This window comes from Physcomitrium patens, chromosome 24 (genome assembly GCF_059467195.1).
Source record: "Physcomitrium patens ecotype Gransden chromosome 24, ASM5946719v1, whole genome shotgun sequence".
Classification (NCBI taxonomy): Eukaryota; Viridiplantae; Streptophyta; class Bryopsida; order Funariales; family Funariaceae; genus Physcomitrium; species Physcomitrium patens.
Window position 1 is genome coordinate 13782623 of NC_143433.1, and position 22290 is coordinate 13804912.

A 22290-nucleotide genomic window follows, 5' to 3' on the forward strand; every position below is an offset into this window, starting at 1 on the left:
CCTTTTGCTGTCATGACCTTGTGCAAATACTTTTTTTGAGATGCACATAAGCATGCACACCAAGCTAAAAAAATTACTTATTACCTTTTCTAATTATTTCATATAATATTAGACAATAAATAGAGCTTTTAATTGTAATACATGTTTAATACATTAGAGATGATTTATGTATATGTATGTATTTATGTATATCCCTCCCGTTTTAAAAAAACATGATAATACATTAAAACACGTTTAATTGGTTTATTTCTACATTATTATTTTCAAAAACAATCAACAAATATTTTTTAATATTCAATCAATAATTATCATTATTAATTATTCTAATGATTAAAAACTTAAAGATAAAACATTTTCAGTTTTTTTTCTTTTACACTTTATAAAATAGTGTATTCATTTATTTGAAAAGTTAAGAAATTAATCAAGTATTGTAGTCCAATGTATGGTATAATCTTCCAAATCATGAATTTTTTCATACAATGGCAAAACCATACTTGCAGCAACTTGTTCTTAAACACAATTCACTTTCTTTTCGATTATGTTGGTGGATTCTTAAATTTTTTTTATGTGATGCAGGTAATTTAGCTGTAATTGTATGCCAATAATGTTATATCAATTTACAGGATTAAGTTCATTCCAGTTGGTGCTTTATACCTGAAAAGCATATAGTTTTTAGAACACTATATTAAAAGAATCGTATAAATATTTAATTACTTGAAAGAAGAAAAAATAAGTATAGATAAAAAAATGTCGTTTATATTTTGAATATTTGTATGCAAAAATATTCAAGCATATTGAGTTTATGCATGTGTGTGTAATAATAATTACCAATAATAATAATAATAATAATAATCTATGACTGAAAAAATCAATGCAGCACAAAGCACATATTACAAAGAGGTATAATTGAATGAAGAATATATATATATATATATATATATACACATCAATTGAGATAAACATTTGCACAAATGTTATGTGAGTTTATCAAACTATTTGATATTCGTGTTTCTATTTAATATACTAATTCAATTAATTGTTTTTTTTTCAAATTCTGAGTGGTTGATTATCAATGGCTGAAATAAGAACAAAACAGGGTGGGAACTGTTCTGATTCATTAATTAACGATAAAATATCTCCAATGTTGATTAAGTTATAACCTCGAATCGCATTTAATTAAAACCAACTTAACCATCAAAAGCCAAGTCTATGACAACGTTTATTGTCAACATTAGATCAAACAGATTTGGTAGTTTCACAATGCTACACTTCAAATGGAAATTGGTACAAAAACATAAAAAACCATTAAACTTTTTGAAAATGTATAGTCCTAAAAATGGCAGTTATGTTTTATTACTGCTACTATTCAAATATGAAAAAAACATTCATTGAACCGTCTTCAAAATCTCATTCTGATATCCCATCGTCTCCAGATATTTTACTGATAGATGCTATACTTAAAAACAGAGGGTTCCACAATCTAAAATCAATTCAGCTTTGATTTCTTAGGAACGATTTTTAAATAACTAAACTACCTGATTAGATGAATTATTATAACTTTTATATGAAGATGTACCAATAATTTTTTCAAAGACATTTAAAAAAAACATGACAAGGATTGATAGTAATAGATTGTTTTTCTAGTGCTTTTGAATTATGGAGTTTCATCAAGGAAATAATACAAATTATCATTACATTATATATACACATATATATATATATATATATATATATATGTGTATATATATATATTATTTATTGTGTGTATACACTCAAGCATTTTTAGCCTTACAACGAAAATTAGAAATACAAAAAATAATATAATTTATTAACTTATTTACTTATGTATATTTTTATACATTTGTGCATATATTTGGTTTGTGGATTTTTAATTATTGAGATTAAAAAATCATAATGCAATTTTTTAATAAAAAATATTCATTTGTGAATTTATTTTAAATTTTATTATATGTTCATAAGATAATTGAAATCTTAAATATGTACACATATATGATGAAAAACCTTGAAATTATATTTTGATACGTATATTGTATCTCTTTTGAACTACAATATATAATTAATAAACATACACATGTATATATATGACATTAGTCTATTTAAAATTAAAGAATTGTTTTTCTCTACCAGAAAGCGAAATCAGCTGATATATTTACATGTTCATTTCACAAACGAGATAGCTTAAAACAGAATCTCTAGTTAAAGTTTAATTTTTTCATTTCCAAATTTATATCGAATTATTTTATGGCATTGAAATTTTTGGTGGCAATATATTAATTTTGACTAAATAAAAATATAATTTCTTCTTATTTATTTTAGAATAAAAAATTCTAATATCTTTCGACAAATATATACACACATCAAAGAAATATATCAGTTAATATAATAAATTATTGTGTTCTCAGTACCCACTATATCTATAGAAAAAATATAAATAAAATTACATTAACTTAGTTTGAAAAAATAATAAAATAAGGTTTGGTTCTTTTTTTAAAGTTCAAAAAAGTAATTAAATTAATTTAGTTAAATGTATGAATTTATATGTATAATTTTTTTTACTGAATTAACATTTAGTAATTCTATTGAAAAGAACCAATTTAAACTTCAAAGCACGTCACAATGTAAAATGATTTTTGAAATTTAATACTAATTAATAGATAAGGTTGTAAGATTTTTTTAATTTTTTAAATACAAACTAAAAGTATAAAAAAGTTTTAAGAATTTTTATAATTTTTTTTATATGTAATGATGTATATATATATATATATATATATATATATATACATTGTTTGTAACCACCAACTTATTTAAAGCATATGCGAAATTTAATTCATCTAAAGGGATTTTAAAACTAACTTGTTTTGTGTGCATGGTTGTATAAATTTAATAATTTTATTATAATTTATTTTTGGAAATTATCTCTTATTGTTAAACCAACTAATCTATATAATGCTTTAAATGTCTATTATAACATGAAACTATCAAGGTATTTCTCCATTAATTTTATCAAATTTAATTAAATCACAAGATAACTTAAAATAAAATTGTTCATTTCCTCAGTTAATAAATATGTAAAAACTAAAAATCATTCAAACAAGAGACAACATTTGTTTTGGAATTATAATACTAAACCAAGACATTTGTATTATAACAATAAAATTTTATAAATTTCCATATAATAATCATACAATCTAGATAACTAATACCTCAAAATAAAATCATAATAATGAAAACATAATATGAATATATAGTTCAATAGTAAATAAAAAACCAACCAAATTAAAGATAAATCAAAGAAATATATGACAATTATATATGTATTTTAAAATTTTGGTATATTTTAAAATTTTAAAACTATGTATAAGAATTGAAATCTAACAAATTATATTTAAAACATAATCTAATATATTTATTAATAATAAATTATATTATTTATTTTTTTAAAATAAATACTATAAAATATCACAACTTTTTTTGTTGTTGGTATGTATGTATATATATATATATATATATATATATATATATATTGACATGTATACAAGCACAACTAAATTTTTAATATTTTATTTTTAAAAAATAACATTATAAATAAATAAAATAACAACTTAGATTGAATTAAATAATAATTGTTTAAGAAGACTAAATTATCTTTGTATATTTTTATTTTATTTAATTAATTTAAAAAATATATATATTCTTAATAGATCTACTTAAATATCATTTGAATATCATTCCAATATTTAAAAATGTACAGATTTTAATAAACACTTCAATATAATGTTTTTGATATAAATTTTATGTAATAATTTTTGCATAAAATATCATTTATTCATATTTTATTATTAAAATTGTATTGTTTAAAGCTTTAGTTCAACTTATTCTTTTTAGTACATATTTTATCCAATAAATAATAATTATTATATATATATATATATAATTTATAATTTTTTATCTCTATTATTTTAATATATTTTTAAAAAAATTATAACATATATAATAAAACTTAAATGAAAGTGTATAAAATTTTATAATTCAGTAAAAAATTTAGTCAAATATCTTTTAACCATTGCAATTCAATCTATTTATTACATTTTATATTATTTGGTAAAATAAAAAAAATAGAATATAATAAAATTTAATAAGAAATCTCTTTTGTACATCTGTTTTATACTTTAAAAAATGATGTTTGTCTATCTGCAAAAAATATTAGTTGATTGAGGTTGTTAAAACTATTTAAAATCAATTATATCACACCTCCATAAACATATACCAATTTATGATAAAATATACAGAGTTTATTCATTAACATGTTGCAACAGTAGTTGGAGGCAATTGACCGTTTCAATATGAAGAAGGAACCAAATAGAAAAGAATCAATTAAATTAAATTAAATTAAATGCTTGTAGGGAATAAGTGAGAAGAGGCATTGAAGTTAAACAAGACAAGAGACATGCAAATACAAAACAATGGTATAATACAAAGTAGAAATTTACTACTTTTTGTCCTTCATCTTTTGTAATCTCTCCCTTCATTGTCCCCTTTCTCCTTGTCTATTCTATTCCATCTATTACTTACTTACTCTATATCTCAAATAGAGCTTTGTAACTTTCCTTCCATTGTTCCAATTATCTTGTGAATTGATCTCTTTCATTCTACTAATCCTTGTTTCAATTTATATCTCTCAAATGACTACATGTCATTTAGTTCTTTAAATTATATGGACTTGGATTTGTCTAAAGTTGACAATACTTGCTATTGCAATTTAGTGATGAGGTTTGCATTTTTGAACTACAATAGCATGCAAGTTCTCTCAGGAAGTTGTAATGATAGGAATTACAAGTTGTACTTAATCATGTTTTGATATTTGTATGTAGGGCATTTGAGGTTAAGAAGCTAAATAGTGGATATAAAAATCACATGTTATTGAAGTTGACTCTAAAGTAGAAATAAGACTTATAGATTGAGATGTGGTAGGATTGCATAAGTGACTCTTTATGTCAATGTGTCAACATGTCTATGCAATAGCACACATATGATTGTTTTGTTTTTGGATGTAGAATAATTTTTGCTCAAATCTTTAGTGGAACTCATGCAAGTGAGAGGGTAAACATTCAACAAATAACAATTGTATTGCAAGTGAATAGATACTATTTCACGCTTATGCAATATTAGTTTTTGATTCAATTGGCATTAGGAAGGACAAACTAAAGGAATATTTAAGGTGTGCCTTTTTAATCTTATATTCACCTATGGTCAGCTTTATATATATATATATATATATATATTTTAGCCATACACATTGCAAATGTCTTTATGCATTGTAACAATGAAAAATCCATAACCAATGTTGTATACTATGAAATGCTTCAATAGCAACGAGTGATTTAGTAGCGAAATAACTCTAATAAATATTTAATTTTCTAACTAGGTTTCTTCTAGTAGTTATAAAAATAATTTTAAAAAATAAATAGTAACAAGATCTTTTTAATACAGATTTTATAAATTTTAGTATTGTTTTTACTTTTTTGATGTCAAATACAAAAATATACTATTAAGTATTTATTTAATTTAAATAACTTCTAAAATATTTAAAATGATTCAAAATTATATATATATATATATATATATATATATATTCTAAAGAACAGAGGAATCAAGATCCAATAGAAAAAAAAAAAAAAAAAAATGAAAAAAAAAAAGATATTAGATTAGAAACAAGAATAGAATGTAACTAATACTTAGAATGCTACAAAATGTATGTGAGCAAAACTAAGGCTTATCTAGCCACCTTACACTATGCAATTGGATCCTAATAAAATATTATTATTATTATTATTATGAAAAGGTTTCAACAACTAAAAAATACACATCTTTAAATTATTCTATTAAATATATTAATAAATTATAAATATTTTAGCTTCATATTAAGGGTTATAGAAAATATTTAGTTAGTTAATTAATAAGAATATAGTTATTATATAAACTAATGATATTAAATTGTGTTTCAAGTAATTAAAAATTATCAAAAACAAATAAAGTTTTAGAAACATTTCTTGAATGTTTTGAAAGGTGTTAGGAGCTAAAATTTATTATATATCTATCTACAATGTCACTTATTATATATTTTGATAAAAACTAATCTTTGGAACATTTCTGCTTCTTCTATGTTTTCTAATTGTTTATTATAAAAAAAATTAAAAATATACTTTAAAAATATTATGTATTCATAAATTAAGTATATTAACAAAAATTAAATGTTAATTAAAAAAGCTAAAAAATAATTTTAGTGTACAAAAATTATCATATATATATATATATATAGAAAAAATTTATTATTTTAAAATAATATAATAAAATCTATTAAGTATCAAAAAGAGAAATAAAATATAGGATTGTGAAACATAATCATGACTAATCACCATGCATGATCATGCTTCAAGTTAAATATAAATGTATAGGTTCTTAGTCATAATAACAACATATTTTGCAATATGATAATAAAAAGTCATCAAAAGTTATATTGAGAAAACAAGTTTCATTCCCTGTTCTTATACAAGATTGTGTTCAACAAAAGTACAGTTAATTTTTTTAAGTATTTACTTTATTTTATTTTATTGTTAAAAACTGAAGTTTATATAAAAAATTTAAAATGAGAATACAAGTCAATCATCAACTCTTCTACAAATGAATCAAACACACATTAGTGATAAAGTATTTTGGCTGAAATTTTCTGGTATAATAACAGAGAAATATAAAATAAAATAAAATAAAATAAAAATGTGTATATATATTCTACAAACGATAATCTTTAAAGTAATCTTTAAAGTAATCAAGTAAAACATGATGACCCAAGATCTTATATGACTACAATAAGTATAAAAGTACATACATATGCATGAATCTAATTGTAACTTATTATTATTATTATTATTATTTGTAAAATACTGTAAATATATTTATAGTAATTACATTGCAAATTGAAAGGAAATATATCTGAAGATAGCATTATTAAATAGTACTTAATATTTTATGATCTATAATTTCTTTATTTTGAAAGGACCTAATTTCATTTCATTTCAAGTGAAAAGTTGCACAGTCAAAGGTTCAATTACCCTACAAGAACCAAATATACATGCATTAGTGAAGAAAAAACTTGTCTACACATTGTGCAAAACATAATCAACTGGCCATAATTAGCTAATATTTTCTTGTGATATTTGTACATGTACATGTATATATTCAAGTCAAATTTGTAACTTTTATGTTTTCTTGGTTAATACATTTATGAACATCTTCTATATTTTATCACACTAAATTAACAGATGCAATCAATTGTGATAATAACAATATTTAAAAAAGATAACAAAGTAATTAGATTCTTTAAGATATATCAGCTTTTGAGGCACAAAGCTTATATATATATATAGATAGATAGATAGATACACATAAGTTTGTAGATTAATTTTGGTTTTTCTTGCACTCCATGTATATATATACATGAATAACAATAATAGTAATAATAACAATATATATATATTGTTATTATTATTTTTTTTCTTGAAAGAATCATTAAAAGAATACTAATAAGTCTTTAAAAAGATAACTACATCATATATTTATTATAATTTTTAAAAAGTAATGATTATATATATATATATATATATATATAATGTTAGACTATAGATCTAAATTATCATATTTAAAAGTAACTTGATATTTGTAAAAGTTGATTCTAGAGTAGTTTTAAACTTTAAGGATCAAACTAGAAAAAAAACCAATTTGACTTGAACCCATTTAGTAAAATTCCTATGTGTGATTTGTAACATTTTAAATAGGAAGGATTGCTTCTACTAATTTTAATCTTTTCGAAATTTTATTTTTTCCTATAATTTGACAATTTTGATGTTTTTTTGAATTTCATAAACAAAATTTAATATAAGAATAAATGATGAAATTGAGAATTTCATAACAATGTTCAAAAGTACAAACTTTATTGAATATTACTGTGACCCCCAACGAAAAAGCATCCAAAGCCATTAATTATACATCCATATATCTATATTACTGTGACCTTGTGATGCAACATCCATGACCGCTTCTTCCATAATGCTCCAAACCCTAAAACCAGGTTTGGGAAGCTACATAATACACGCACTCACTAACTCCTTTGAGGTGAGAAGTAATACACAAAATTATTACCGCGAAACCATTCTGAGTGCATTAGGTTACTATTAGGGTTTCCATTGCAAAATGGGGGCGAGGCATGAGACAGACCGCTAAAGGGCCGCTGCACCTGGAACGTGCGTCAAAAACAAAAAACAAAAAACACAGAAGCATATGCCTCAACATCAGCATAGCTGTTCGACACAATGCGGGAAAAGGGGAAGGGAAGTAGAAAGAAGTAAAATTGACCAGGAACGACGACGACGACGAGGAGGAGGAGGAGGAGGAAGTCACTCTCGGCAACGGTGAAAGAATCCCTGTCAAAGTCAAGTCTCGGTGGTTAAGTAAAACCGTGCTTTCGGTGACGACCATTCTCATACACCTCCTCCCCACAGTGCAAATGTCTATCTTACCCAACTAAACCCATAAATAATATCTACAAATTTAACAAAATTACAACAAACCCACGACCATCACCCACCACTTGCACCGGCCGGATCTAGTGCAAAGGTCGCCGTAGTCAAGCTCGGAGAGTCCTCCTCATAGTCGTAGGGGGTGTGTGAGTGTGTGGTGGCGAAGCTGGGACCACTCCACGAGAGCTGGCTGAAGAGTTTAGCCCATCCAGCAATCCAAAGATAGATAGATATCTTAAGCTATGGCCCTGAAGAGAGAGAGAGAGATCGGGGGCAGCATGGAGGGTCACGCATGAGCCATGGCCCTGCTGCCCACCAAATAAGCGTGTAACCTCGACGTCGGCCGAGGCTCCGCTGCATCTCGAATGCGTGATCCCAGCCCACTCCAATACTCTCCGCCCTCCTCGTGATCTCCCCCCCAAAAATAATTAGGGCTGACGGAAGCACGTATGGATGGATGGATGAACTATCCCTTCCACAGTGAATAACTTGTTCATCATCGCTTGACCCACATTCATCTTGATTTCGTTAGTTTCGTTTCTCAGTTCGTTCGCTTGTGTTCGGATTGGATATCAGCCCACTAGGAACGTGACGTTCCTTTTACAGTCTCAGCACAAAAGTGGTGGATATGTACATGTAGGGGAATATTGAATATAGTCAAGTTTTTACTAAATCAACCCACCCATCCTAGCCACCATAAAAAAATGAAAAAGAAAAAGCAATTTCTAAATTTATTTCTCTATTAGATCTGGAATCAATAAAAAACCAACCAAATTCATCATGATTACCATACACTTCATCAAGGGTGGATCTATTTAACATTCCCCAATATATATATATTCAAACTAGCCACTAACACATGAACCAAGATATTTTTAGTATTGGTTAAAGTACTAAAATGTTGTTTAAATGTTGTTAATATGTGGAGAACATTCAAAACAATCAACAATGTTGTTAAATGTGTATTTAAAAGGGTTGTAGTTTTTCTTTTTTTCTTTTTTTCTTTTTTTTGTAAGAATTTATTAAACTTGGTGTGCATTAGATGTTACAACTACATTAGGATCATGTTAGAACACATGCTATAGTAATTATTTTGGTCACATATATATTTTTATTAAATGGATCTAAAAATATTTAACTAAAATATTTTAAAGCCATTCTTGATTTTTAATTGCTTGAATTTTTTTTGAATGAAGATTAAATTTTAAGAAAAAATATAGATTTTACACAATTACTAAAGTATCAAAACAAATATGTAATAGGATTTTGTAAGTAATTTAAAAACTAATGGATAAGTATTGACATCATTTCTTAAAGTTTTATAAAGGATAAAAACAAGTTTGTATTCAAAAAATTGTTGTTGCACTTGAAAAAGATGTATTAAAATGGATACTTCTTAAAACACACAAGAATGAGCTAGTGAAAATGAAAAATATAGATAAAATCTAAGATAAAGAATGTAGAGTGGGAGATCTCAAAAAATATAAAATAACCTTAAAGTATAGTAGTCTATACTACAAAGCCAACAAACTTGTGAACAAAAGGTCTTTTATAGATTGTAAAAGTTATATAACATTCAATAATTAATTTTTAAGATAAAAAAAAGAAGAAGAAAAAGATAATTTTTAATTATATCAAAATGAATACACCATGTTCATAAAAGATTTTTTTACAAAACTATTCTTCTTAAACAATATTGCTAATGCAACCACAATTTTTGCTACTACTACCACAACTCTCCATCTACTACATGCCATATTTGTTCAACATCTTTCAAACTAGTTAAATTTTCTTTGCTCAATATCTTTCAAACCATTTGATTGAACAAATGTCTTAATTGGAATATAGAATAATTTAAATAATATTTCAAATTGGTGGCAGAATGAAGTGATAGTAGCAAAATTGTGGTAGCACTAAAAATATCCATTCTTAAACCGTAAAAAATCATATGTATATACATATATGCACATACACATTCATTCTCATACAAGACTCATTTTAGCAATAAAGATACAGGGTAATTTAAATTTTATGACTAAAGTGTTAAAGAATAAATATATTATTTATTTCCATGTAAATAAATTTATAAAAGAGACAAAATTATTATTATTTTTTAAACAAACAATACAAAAAAATGGTTTTTTTATTTTTATATTATAAATTTAGTGATATTATTTTAAGAAGTATTTATTTATTTCTATTATTAAAATATATATAATTTAAAATATTAATTTAATAAAATTTCCATTCTATAGAATATAAAATATTAATTCTATCACATTTTTCATCCAATTTGTGGAGTTAAAATTTAAATTAATTATTAAAAATATTTTTAATAACTAATGTGGTTTATTTTTTCTATTAAAGAATTTAATATAGAAGTAACAAAATAATAAACACAAGATAATCTTACTACTTTTCAAATATTTTGACTTTTTCATATGTGTTCTAAACCAAAATATATATATTTTTTAATCTTCAACTATTGGAACTTAATTTTAAACCATTATTAAAGTCATTTAAAATAGAAAAAATATTTTAATTAAAATTATATTTAATTTTAATTTTTAATAAGAAATTTCTATATTACTTGCAAAAATAGAAGGAATTAAAAAGCAAATGGAAGTACATTGTACATGTTAGATAGATAATATTTTTCCTGTAAAACTTTAAGAAAGCTGTTTACATACAAATTAGATTATTTGATCCTTATAGATATGTCACATGATTATTGATATTTTTTATAGCTTTTTATTTTTATTTTTAGAAGACTTCTTTGAAAACAACTTACATCTTGATGCTTGGGCCACAAGTCTTATGATCTTTAAGAAACTTCCATAAGGCCTTCTAGAGAGCTAATATATATATATATATATATATATATATAGAGAGAGAGAGAGATATATATATATATATATAAGAATGAAACCATTTTTAATCTTATTTTCATTTTTTTTACATTCTAATCTTGATTCAAGTTTATTTAGTTATTTTTTGTTTGAGAATAGTCATTTAATTTTTTACCTATCTTATATATATTTTATTTATTCATTATTTTTCTTTCTTCTTATGTGGAGATATATAAAGATAATAACTTACAAATTTTTGTTTGAAGTTATGTTCTTAATATCTACATTCTTTGGATGTAAATAATTATTAAGATTTTTATTATTTAAAATATTATATATCATATAAATCTAAAGCTTCTATACCTAGACTATTTAAATAACCAAATAAAATTCTTAAATTTTAACATAAATTTTAAATATTAAAAAATATTTTTTTAAAATTATATAAATTTATAATGCATGCCTTTTTTATAAATAAAATATTATCTTCATTAATCCAATTTAAATCATTTAAGAAAGTATATTTTTAAAATTTTAAAATTATTAATTTTAATTTTTATATATAATTTTATCTTAAAAATTAAATTTAATAATTATATATATAAATTATTATATATAATTATATAATCCTATTTTTATGTCTATACCCATATATAATCTTATATAGTTGGTAAGAATAATATTTTTATTAAAATAAAATAAATTGAAAATTATTACAAATAATTTATAAAAAATATAAATTAAAAAATTAAAAAAAACTAAATCAATCATGATCTTATATTTTAAAAAAGTAATATAAACTCTGTTCTTAATAATTATATATAAAAATAGGATTATATAATTATATTATTATTAATTTTAATTTTTATATATAATTATATATCAGTAAATATTAATTAATAGTAATTTTATATTAAAATTATATATATATATATTTGAAATAAATAAATGAATGCAAAAATACAATTATATATTCTAAAATTATTTTTAAGTATTAATATTTAATTAGAAATACATAAGTAAATTATTATTAATATATTTTTTTAATATATATTCTTCTTCGTTTTTCTTTTCAAGTGTCATTACAGTAACCATTAAAAATCATGCTTCAATATTTACAGTAAGAGTTGCATAAACTCTATTACTTATTATTGCATTGTTAATGTAAGAAAATAAATAAAAATAAACTCAATATATGTAAGTTCTTTCTAGGTATACACATATCAAATGGAGGTTTAATCACATGGAAGAATTGATCTTCTTGATTCCACTCCTTTGACGTGATTGAGATAGAAACAAAATATATTTGTATTTAGAAGATGGTGGTTAAGTAGATTAGATCTTAACTTCTAAAATTTAACTAAATTCTTAATACTTAGATTTAAAAGCTAAACACTGAAGAGATTACACATTATTATTTATTAGAAGTTAGTCAAGTTAGGATTCAAAATTTCATAAGAGAGTGAAGATTATTGCTGTAGATTATAGTTTTTTGCCTTTTAGGAATAGAAATAAACTTGATTACAACTTCAAAATCTTAAACAAGGCTAAAAATTTAATTTCAGTATGTTGTGGTAAAACTAATAGTAAATAAAATCTCATGTGATTTAGACATACAATTAAAAACATATATTCATAAAAAACCAAAAAATTAAAAATCAAAATTACATGAACATCATAATGTATTTGTTAAAGACATGTAAATAATTAAAGTCAAATATTGGGAGCAAAGAACTTTTCTTGTATATTTGTTTTCTATGTATATATGAGTTGTATTTAAATAATGTTATACATTTAATAAATTTTAGTTTATTAAAGGTTAATATCCAAGGAAAAGAAGTTTGATAAGCTTGACTTCTTTTTAAGTAATTAGTAGTACAAAAAAGAATAAACAATAAATTTGATTTAATTTTAGTCTATCTATTTTTATTTTTTTATAAATTTATTGTTTTTTTAATTTGATTTTGGTGCTAGAACTTAAAGTCTACAAAGTCAATATAAATTTTTATTATTCTAAATTTAATAAAAAAAATAATTTAAGAAATTATTATATATATATATATATATATATATATATATATCTTGTTATTAATTAACATGTTTAAAAATTAGACTAAATAGTATTTGTTTGTGTGTGTATATACATGTCATTCTATAACACAATCATTTAATTGTTGATAGCATACAATAACAACATATTATAAAAATCTATACATTTTTTTGGAGTTTAATAATATTTGTGCAAAATATTGTTTTTTTCCCATACATATGTTGATTGAGAACTAATCTCAATGTCTTAGATCTGACAAGAATATAGAATCAAGTGCTTAGATTTTTTTATTGAATTAAAGTATAATTTTGCTCTTTAAAGTGGTATCACAATAATCAAAGTAAAATGAAAGAAATGTCATGTATCTCTTGCAAAATAGAGAACATACATTATAATTAAAGGCCATGGATTGTGGCTCTTGGTATCAAGCTAAGATAGTGAACCTCTTTCTAGATATCTCATTGATTGAGACACTTAAATGAAGCACAAATCAACTATCAAATTTGGATAATTTTATATGTAGATAAAGACATGAAGAGATATATTATCCTTTGAATTGATACACATAGATGAAGATTATTTTCTTTAATATATGAGACACAATACATACATACATACATACATACATACATATTACTAATGCCATCATAGGTTTTACTATTGCCATTACAATATATTATCTACTCAACATATTTCTTTTTTTTATTCTGATAAATAATTATATTCAATCAAATGTTTTGAAATGTATTAAGCAAAGGTGGTATGTAGTAGATAGGTGGTTGTAGTGACACCAACAAAAATTGAGATGGGGTTAATAATACCATATATACATTTCTATAAACTCACATAAAATAGATTGATACAATAGTTTGGTCTATTGTATTTTTTAAAAAAATGCTCAACTTTTCTATTGATGCATAAAGTTTTTTTAAAAATAAAAAATAAGAAATAAATGATTATAATATGAAATAAAATATATATAATTTTATAAAATAAATATACCAATTTTGGAACTTATGCTTGATTATCAACTATGCTTACAAAAGTGGTTAATATTGTCAAAAGACAATTATAACTTGATTTTAAAGATTTTAAATAAATACAATACAATAAAAATGATAAAATTTATTGCTATCACTCATATAAATTGAGGCAAAAGAAGCTTATTTTAAAATAAAAAACATTATTATTCATTATCTTATTTTATGATACTATAGACCAAGTTTGTCATTCTTAATTGAATTGTTAAAACCGTTGATTAAAAATACATTAATGCCTAAAATAATAATACAACATATTATTATAAGAAATTGTTGTAACATCAACATATTTAATGTATTTTTTTAAAATTTAATAAAATACATTATAAATATATATATACATATATTGAATGTCATTGATAAATAACACAATTTTAAAATAATTGTGTACATTTGTTTCTATTGACAATAAACTTGTATTGTATTCATGCTTATTTAATAGTCTTCATGTGTTTTAACATACTCAATTTATTTTTTGTAAGTAATCAACCATATATATATAAACACAACCAAAAAAATTATTACAATTTCAAAGGTTAAATTTTATGGTTTTAATTCATATATATGAAAGAAGTGAATGAATGAAAAAAACAAAACAAAACAAAAAAAAAAAAACAAAAAAAAAACAACCTACATTCAGAATTTTGCATAACCAGTGACCAAAACAAGAGAGAAAGAGAAGATACACAAAATAAAAACATGCATATATAAGCATATACTCATACAAAAGCTTATTCACAAACATTGAACCAACTCATTTGATTCTCACCAAAACTGTTGCCATCTAGTCATTCAACAAACAAACAAACAAACATTCAAAAATACCTATTTTCCAAAACAACAACTCCAAGTTTGCATTCACAACCACCAAACTCCAAAAGAAGTCACACAAATTGTTTAAATTTGTGGGTGTGTGAGAGTGGACAGGCCTTCATTCGTTAGGGTTTACCACCTCAATTGCTGTTCCTTCCGTTGTTTGCTTCTTCTTCTGTAGCTGCGTCTCCAACGCCATTTATTCTATAGAGGAAGCCCCTCTCTCCCACGGTTTCATTCCATTCCTGCTACTCTGCGTTGCTTCGTCCGCTTCACCCCTTTTGTGGTCGTGGGTTTTGTTAGTTTCTTCTGTTGTATTTCGACCTTTCACGGCCGATTTGTTTTGACAGCGCGCGCGGAAGTGGCTCATGATTTGTGGAGCTTTCCTCGTTGAGGGCCTTTCTCTCGTTCTGTCGCGTTTTCGAGCCTATGTTGCTTTTGTGATGTCATTGGGTTACCAAGTTAGAATTCTTCCATACTACTGACATTTTCTAGGGTTAGGGTTTCGGCAGTTTTGTACCCACTGTTCGACTTAAGTTTCCGACTAGATTTGGGGTGTGTCAGGGGTGGGGTGGGGGGTCGAGAGTCTTGCTCTGTTGTGGGCACTAGTCGTAGCGGTCGCGGCTGGACCATGTTGCTGGGTAGCTTTGCCGCTCCTGGAGGAGTGCCAGCGGATTTTGAATACTGATACGACAGATTTTGTATAGTCTGCCTTTTCATTTGTTCTGTAGCTGAAGTGCCATTGCGCAGTGAAGGGCTTTGAATTTGCTACACTCGTCTTTGTTTTGATGTTTACACTCCCGATGATTACAACACCATGCTAATCATGAAATACATGATTACAAAATAGATATCCGTTAAATGAGGGAATTTTGCTCGCTTGTACACAATACGGTAGTCTTCATGATCATGTACCATTGTCCGGAAGATACGCCCCTGTGGCTGGAATTCTCTTACTACCGTTGAGGATATCTTGAGCCGTCCTTTTCTGATTACACGACTATTTCATACCAGGCGGCGATTGTCACATTTTGGGTCTATCTTTGGATATAATGATCGCAATTGGTCCGTGTTTCTGAATAGCCTTCGAGCTACTGGAGAAATACCAGCGATTTTTCCTACTGATCCATTGCTTTGCAATTACCCTAGAGTTTGTCCTCTCGGCTTATTCAGTGGTGTTGCTTAGCGTGCTGCACTATGTAGGTTTCCCTTTTCGCCCTTTCGTCTCGTTCTGCTTTTGGTCTATCTCTAGTGCGCCAAGTCTCAGAGTTGGGCACTGGATTGGACTTCAGCAGTTGAATGATGAAAGTCATTGTATGGAATGTTACTGACAATCGTCTTGGTCCTGTCATACATATTATTTGATGTTCCGGTTGCCCTGGTGACCACTGGAGACTTTTATGGATATTATGGGTGGAAAAGTGTACTTTTAGGCGTGGAAGGATACGTGGTCCGGATAGATCATCTTGTTAATTGTTATTTGATAGCGTACATGTTATTTGTCACAGTCTTGTACTTGTTCACTTGCGTTTTTTCTGTTAACTCTACGTCTGGATATTACGATCCATGTCCTGTCTATGCGTCGTGTATGATGCGCATCGGGTTAATTAAAGACATGTTTGGGACGTGTCTCCATGGGCGTCACCGATTTGGTTCATTCAGTGTATGCTCTGGCTTGGGTTGGACCTAGAGCGCTGTTTTATCCCCTCGAATGATTTTAAAAGTAGGTATTCCCAGTTGTGAATTTTGAACAGAAGCTTGAATTGACTGCTGCAACACATTTTCAGTCGTGTGCCAATGACGCATATTAAAGTTGCACGCTTAGTCGATAGGGAATAGATTTACACATGTTTGAAGAGGCCATTGATCTGTCTGTAGACTCATCAACTAAATGACGGAGCACAAACATTCTGACACGAATATGATTGACTAGTTGTAACCGGGTGTATTTGAGTCTGGAAGTAGTTGCTTCTTGACCTGCTTTAAACCATGAAGGTGGACTAGTTGTAGCAAAGACTGCGAGTATATAACATCAAAATAGTACCATATCTTGACGTGCATGAACGAATTCTGGCGACCAGCATGTTCCTAGTAACATATTTTAACAACCGAATTGAACTTTCATTTCATTTCATTTCATTTCACACCTACATCATCAATAGTCGCCACACCACATCTCTTAAATAATTTTATCGCGCGTACGGCTGGATAATTGATGTCCACCATGATAACAAATCCTCTTCACATCCAACTTTAATCCCTAACCTCTCTTACAAAACTAATTACTGCACCGGTCCCGCTCCACGGGAAGAAGATGAAATGAGACCTTCCCAAGATTTCTTCTTCAACAAATTCTATCAAAAATGCTGACACTTCACAATCGTAGAACAATTTCCTTGTCGACAACTTCGACGTGAACCCATTGAGACGAAGGTGCACACTTCCTCCTCAACAGCACTGTAAAATGTGATGAAGACGAGAAGGATATTCTTGAAACTACGTCCGTTCGCTCTTTCGAGAACACCCACTCTCTTGAACATGTAGTGACACAAACAATCTGAGCTCAATGTGATAATCCCAATGCCTAGTGGCCTACAACGCTGCAGCCCCCACACGGCCTGAAAATAATATATTTAGGGATCGAAGCTCCAGGCTGACTGCCACGGTGACTCCACAATGCAATTAAACCACACATTTGAACTTCTACGCTGAGACGATGATTGGATCTTTATCTACTGATCGTTGCAGCCTGCAACTCCCACCGGTCCACTCAGTTCGACCCCCACCCATGAGTGAAGTTGCTCATCTGGCCTGGCTAGCCTTTAATATCCCATACTGACCCACATGCAGTTTGTTACGAGAATGCAACTTCTGTTTGGGATGCGCACAATCATAGGAGTAGAAATAATGCAAAGAGGAGAATTCACAACGGGCAAAATTCTGGCCGCAAACACGGTGTCTGTGGTTTCATCTGTGCATGTTTACGACCTTCGCAATACAGACAGCATCCATGTTCATACCCATATCCATCGTAGAGTTTCATAAACGCGGAGAACAGCGTGGAACACATAAAAAAACATGTGAAGACGAGTGAGCAGTGATATACCCAATCGTCTTCGCATGTGCTTCATTACTGCACAGTCTGTGCTGCGACCAGTGGAATGAAGAATTAAGAAATATATATATATATATATATACACACACACATAAATAAATTGTACTTGCAACAGCGTGCGAAGAATTGGAAGAAAAAGTGGGGAAATAATTGTACTAGGATGTCAACAAAGAGAAAAACTTAAAACATTAAAAAAGAAAAAGAATGTTAGGTATAATTCCCACTTACAATGGGATTGTGTGTTAGTATCTTGGAACGTTGAAAATCCACTAGACATGTACTATAAACATTGATCAATCTAGCTCAAATATTTTTGTAGCTAGAATTTGAATTGCCAACTTATATATACAGATATTTATATAGGATTTTTGAGTGATTCGAGGTCACTGTATATCAATTTAATTTATTTTTATTGGTTGTAAAATAACTACATGCACAATAACATATGATACTTCACTTCTTCCATGCTATATATTGTTAGTTTATATTAAATTATCATAAATAAAATAATAATAATTTAAGATAAAAAAAATTTTGCAATTTTTTTGCAATGGGTATTTTTATATTGCAGGAGATTGTCTTGTTAAGAATCAACTTAATTGATTCTATCGTATATTTTCCAACCACTAGCTTCCATGATTAAATAGCATATTCCACCACACAAGACATTAACAATTTAACATTTTAATACTTTATTAGTCTACATACCATCAATGTAATAGGTTCCTTGATAATAGTTTTTTCTACAATTGCTTGAATGAAACACTCAAAAGAAACGAGAACTGAACTTTTATGTATATAGGGAAAGACGAATGCCAAAAGTCCACAGTTCTTAAGAACCACTGTGTAGCAAAGGATTTTTGTAGAATTAGATTATTTTTATTTTTAAAATGCAAGAAATAAATAAACTTAATAAACTTAATGCAATAAATAAATAAATAAATAATCTTATTTTTCAACCTAAATTTTTTACTTCTGAAAAGAAAGTTTAAAATTTCGAAAATAAGTGTACTACTCATTTACAATGGATTTTTACAAAATTGTCTTCTGTAACAATATCATTATTGGTGTGGTCAATTTATTGGTGTTAATGGTGCTAATTATTCTTAATGTATGTTTTGTTTCTAATTTGAAATTTAAAAAGTTTCGATCAAACTTCTTGTTTAAACTTTGAGTTCTTTTATAGACCAATGGCCTTATCAATCTATAAAATTGAAATATGTGAAAAATTGATTGAAATTAATGAAATTAAACGACTAAAAATTAATGAAATTAATTGACATCTATTTTTATTTTTATTCAGCGGAAATTGAAACATAACTGTGTTAATAAATTATAATAACATCATTTTTTAAAATGAATATATTTATTTTAACTGATATTTTATAAATTTTATATATCTATAAATTTAAATATATATGTAATATGTGTGTATATATATATATATAATTCTTATACTATATGGTGTAAATAATGTATTTTATAAAATTCACTATAAAATTATCTTAAAAGCAGATTGGAATTATGAGTCTCTTTAGATAATTTATGTGATTATGCAAGATTTATCAAAAACGCTTTAAAATAATAAAAAAATTGTTATAAAAATGTTTTACGACTTGGATACTAATTGCATTAGCCTTCTTATCCATAACAAAGTTTTATATGATCTTCTTGTTAGCTTACTTGTACAAAGCTTAAGTTGGGATCAACCTCACTTTTATCCGTTTTTAAAATTATATATATATATATATATATATGTATTTTGTGAGAATTTTATATTTTTTCATTAATAATAAATAACTTTAAGTTATTTTTAAAAAATAAATACTAAAAAAATATACCAGAATTTATTTTTATTCATAATGGTTTTCACTTTACTTTATTTTATTTTATTTTTGAAGTGCTTTGGATGTATGTTTCAAACAATATGTCCAGGCCTTTCTAACGAAGCACAGTTTTTACAATGTTGGACATTTGTTATGATATAATCAAAAACTATATCTTTTATTAAGAGAATGAGAGATTTTTTTTCAAATTCATAGTTGTAAGATAATATTTTCAAGACAACTAATAGTAGTTATTGAACTTTAAATGCAAAGTAGCTGCTTTTTATGTAGCTCTATTCACATTCATTGGTATCCTGTATTAAGTTTAATTTAAAGCAAGTAGGATATTTTACGTTATATAGTAAATTTTGGAGGACCAAATTCCCAATGTCATACATTAGAAGGGCTTAATTATGTCTCTTATATAAAGAGTCTTTATATCAACAACACATGCATGTGATGTTTGTACATGCATTTTTCTATATTTCTAGAAGTAGGTATGTAACATAAAATACCAATTTTAATTTTATATTCTTAAAATGGTCATATGCCAACATTTTTGTAATACAACTTAAATATGGATGTTTCACATTTTCGTCAAGAGTGGCATTAAAATAACTGAAGTTTTAGATAAAGAATTCATTTAAATGTCTGCGTTTAATTATAATTCCAAAGAAGATATTTACAATTTGATTACATTGATTTGACAAAACAGAAGTAGATTAAAATAATGTTAGTGGATAGGTTTGATGTGAATAAATCAAACTACGTCAGAACTCGGATTTATGGCAACAATAAATCTTTTATATATAAATCTAATGTAAAAATAAGTTAAATCATTTAAATTAGAACTGGTATCAAAACAGGAAAGAAATATATATATATATATATATATATATGTGTGTGTGTGTGTGTGTGTATACATACATATCCTGCCATTAAGATCAAACAATATTCAAAGGTTGGAATCCTATTATTAAGGAATTGATTATATGGTTATTTTATTATTACCAATAATGCTCTTGGGTATGATTTTAAATTGTGTTAAATTAATTAGGTTTTTATTGTCTAACCCACATATAAATCTGGGATCTCATGCTGGTGAAAAAGTCCATACAGACTGGATCAATAAATAAAAATCTCTCACTGTTAAGTATCTAGAGCTCCAGTAAGCATGAAACCTGAGAAGTGTGTTACTGACTAATTTGATAGCATTTTGTTTATTTTTCAAACCACTAAAGTAAATAAATTTACATATTTTACAAATGTAGAGTTGATCAAGTCCGAATAAAGCACTTCCTAGATGCAAGCAAGAATTTTGGACTTATTCTGACTTAACATATAATTATTTGAATATATATATATATATATATATATATAACACGTTCACAACCACTACAAAAGCCTTCCACAAGAAAAATTAATTCCACATTTTATCTTTAATAGTAGTGATGATATCCAAGGAGGTTGAATTATTGCAAAAAAAGTAAAGTCACAAATGATAGTCAATGAACGTAGTGAAAATGTTGAATTAGTCTTTTGACTCTGATGGTTTGGAGGATTATGAGTTGATGGAGACAATTTTATTTGTTTCTTCACTTAATCATTTTATTAATACTTATAATAGATGCATCATAATTTAGTAATTCTTTCAATTTGGCACATGAAAAAAATGATGTAAAACTCAATATAGTTGAAAATTTAATATTTTACACAATTTTACACAAAAACATAACTGTGATATAAGTGTCAATATGATTTAACCATGAAATAGTGTTTTGATTTTTTTTAGTTTTTTAAAATTTCTGATCTGTTGCCTATAGTTCCAAAATTTCAGTGTTTTTGTAATCTAAAAAGAATGAATTAATCCCTAAAACAAATTATCAACATTAATATTGCCTATATGAACCTCAGATATTTTGGTGTTGGTATGGATTGTCTCAATTTGTAAACTCACAATAAATATATATATATATATATATATGTATGTTTTCAAGTCATCT

The 22290-nt window shown here is 26.1% G+C and overlaps 1 long non-coding RNA gene and 1 other non-coding gene across 2 annotated transcripts; one reads left to right on the top strand and one right to left on the bottom strand.

The window, feature by feature from the left end:
* Positions 1 to 7979: 7979 nt before the first annotated feature.
* On the bottom strand, positions 7980 to 10770 carry LOC112276559 (uncharacterized). Its single transcript, XR_002968092.3, has 2 exons — positions 8663 to 10770; positions 7980 to 8498 (listed from the first exon to the last, which is right to left on the bottom strand). It is a non-coding gene; the product is annotated as an uncharacterized LOC112276559 (long non-coding RNA).
* A 5620-nt stretch (positions 10771 to 16390) lies between these two features.
* On the top strand, positions 16391 to 16475 carry LOC112277074 (small nucleolar RNA SNORD18). The gene has a single exon (XR_002968254.1). It is a non-coding gene; the product is annotated as a small nucleolar RNA SNORD18 (small nucleolar RNA).
* Positions 16476 to 22290: the final 5815 nt, after the last annotated feature.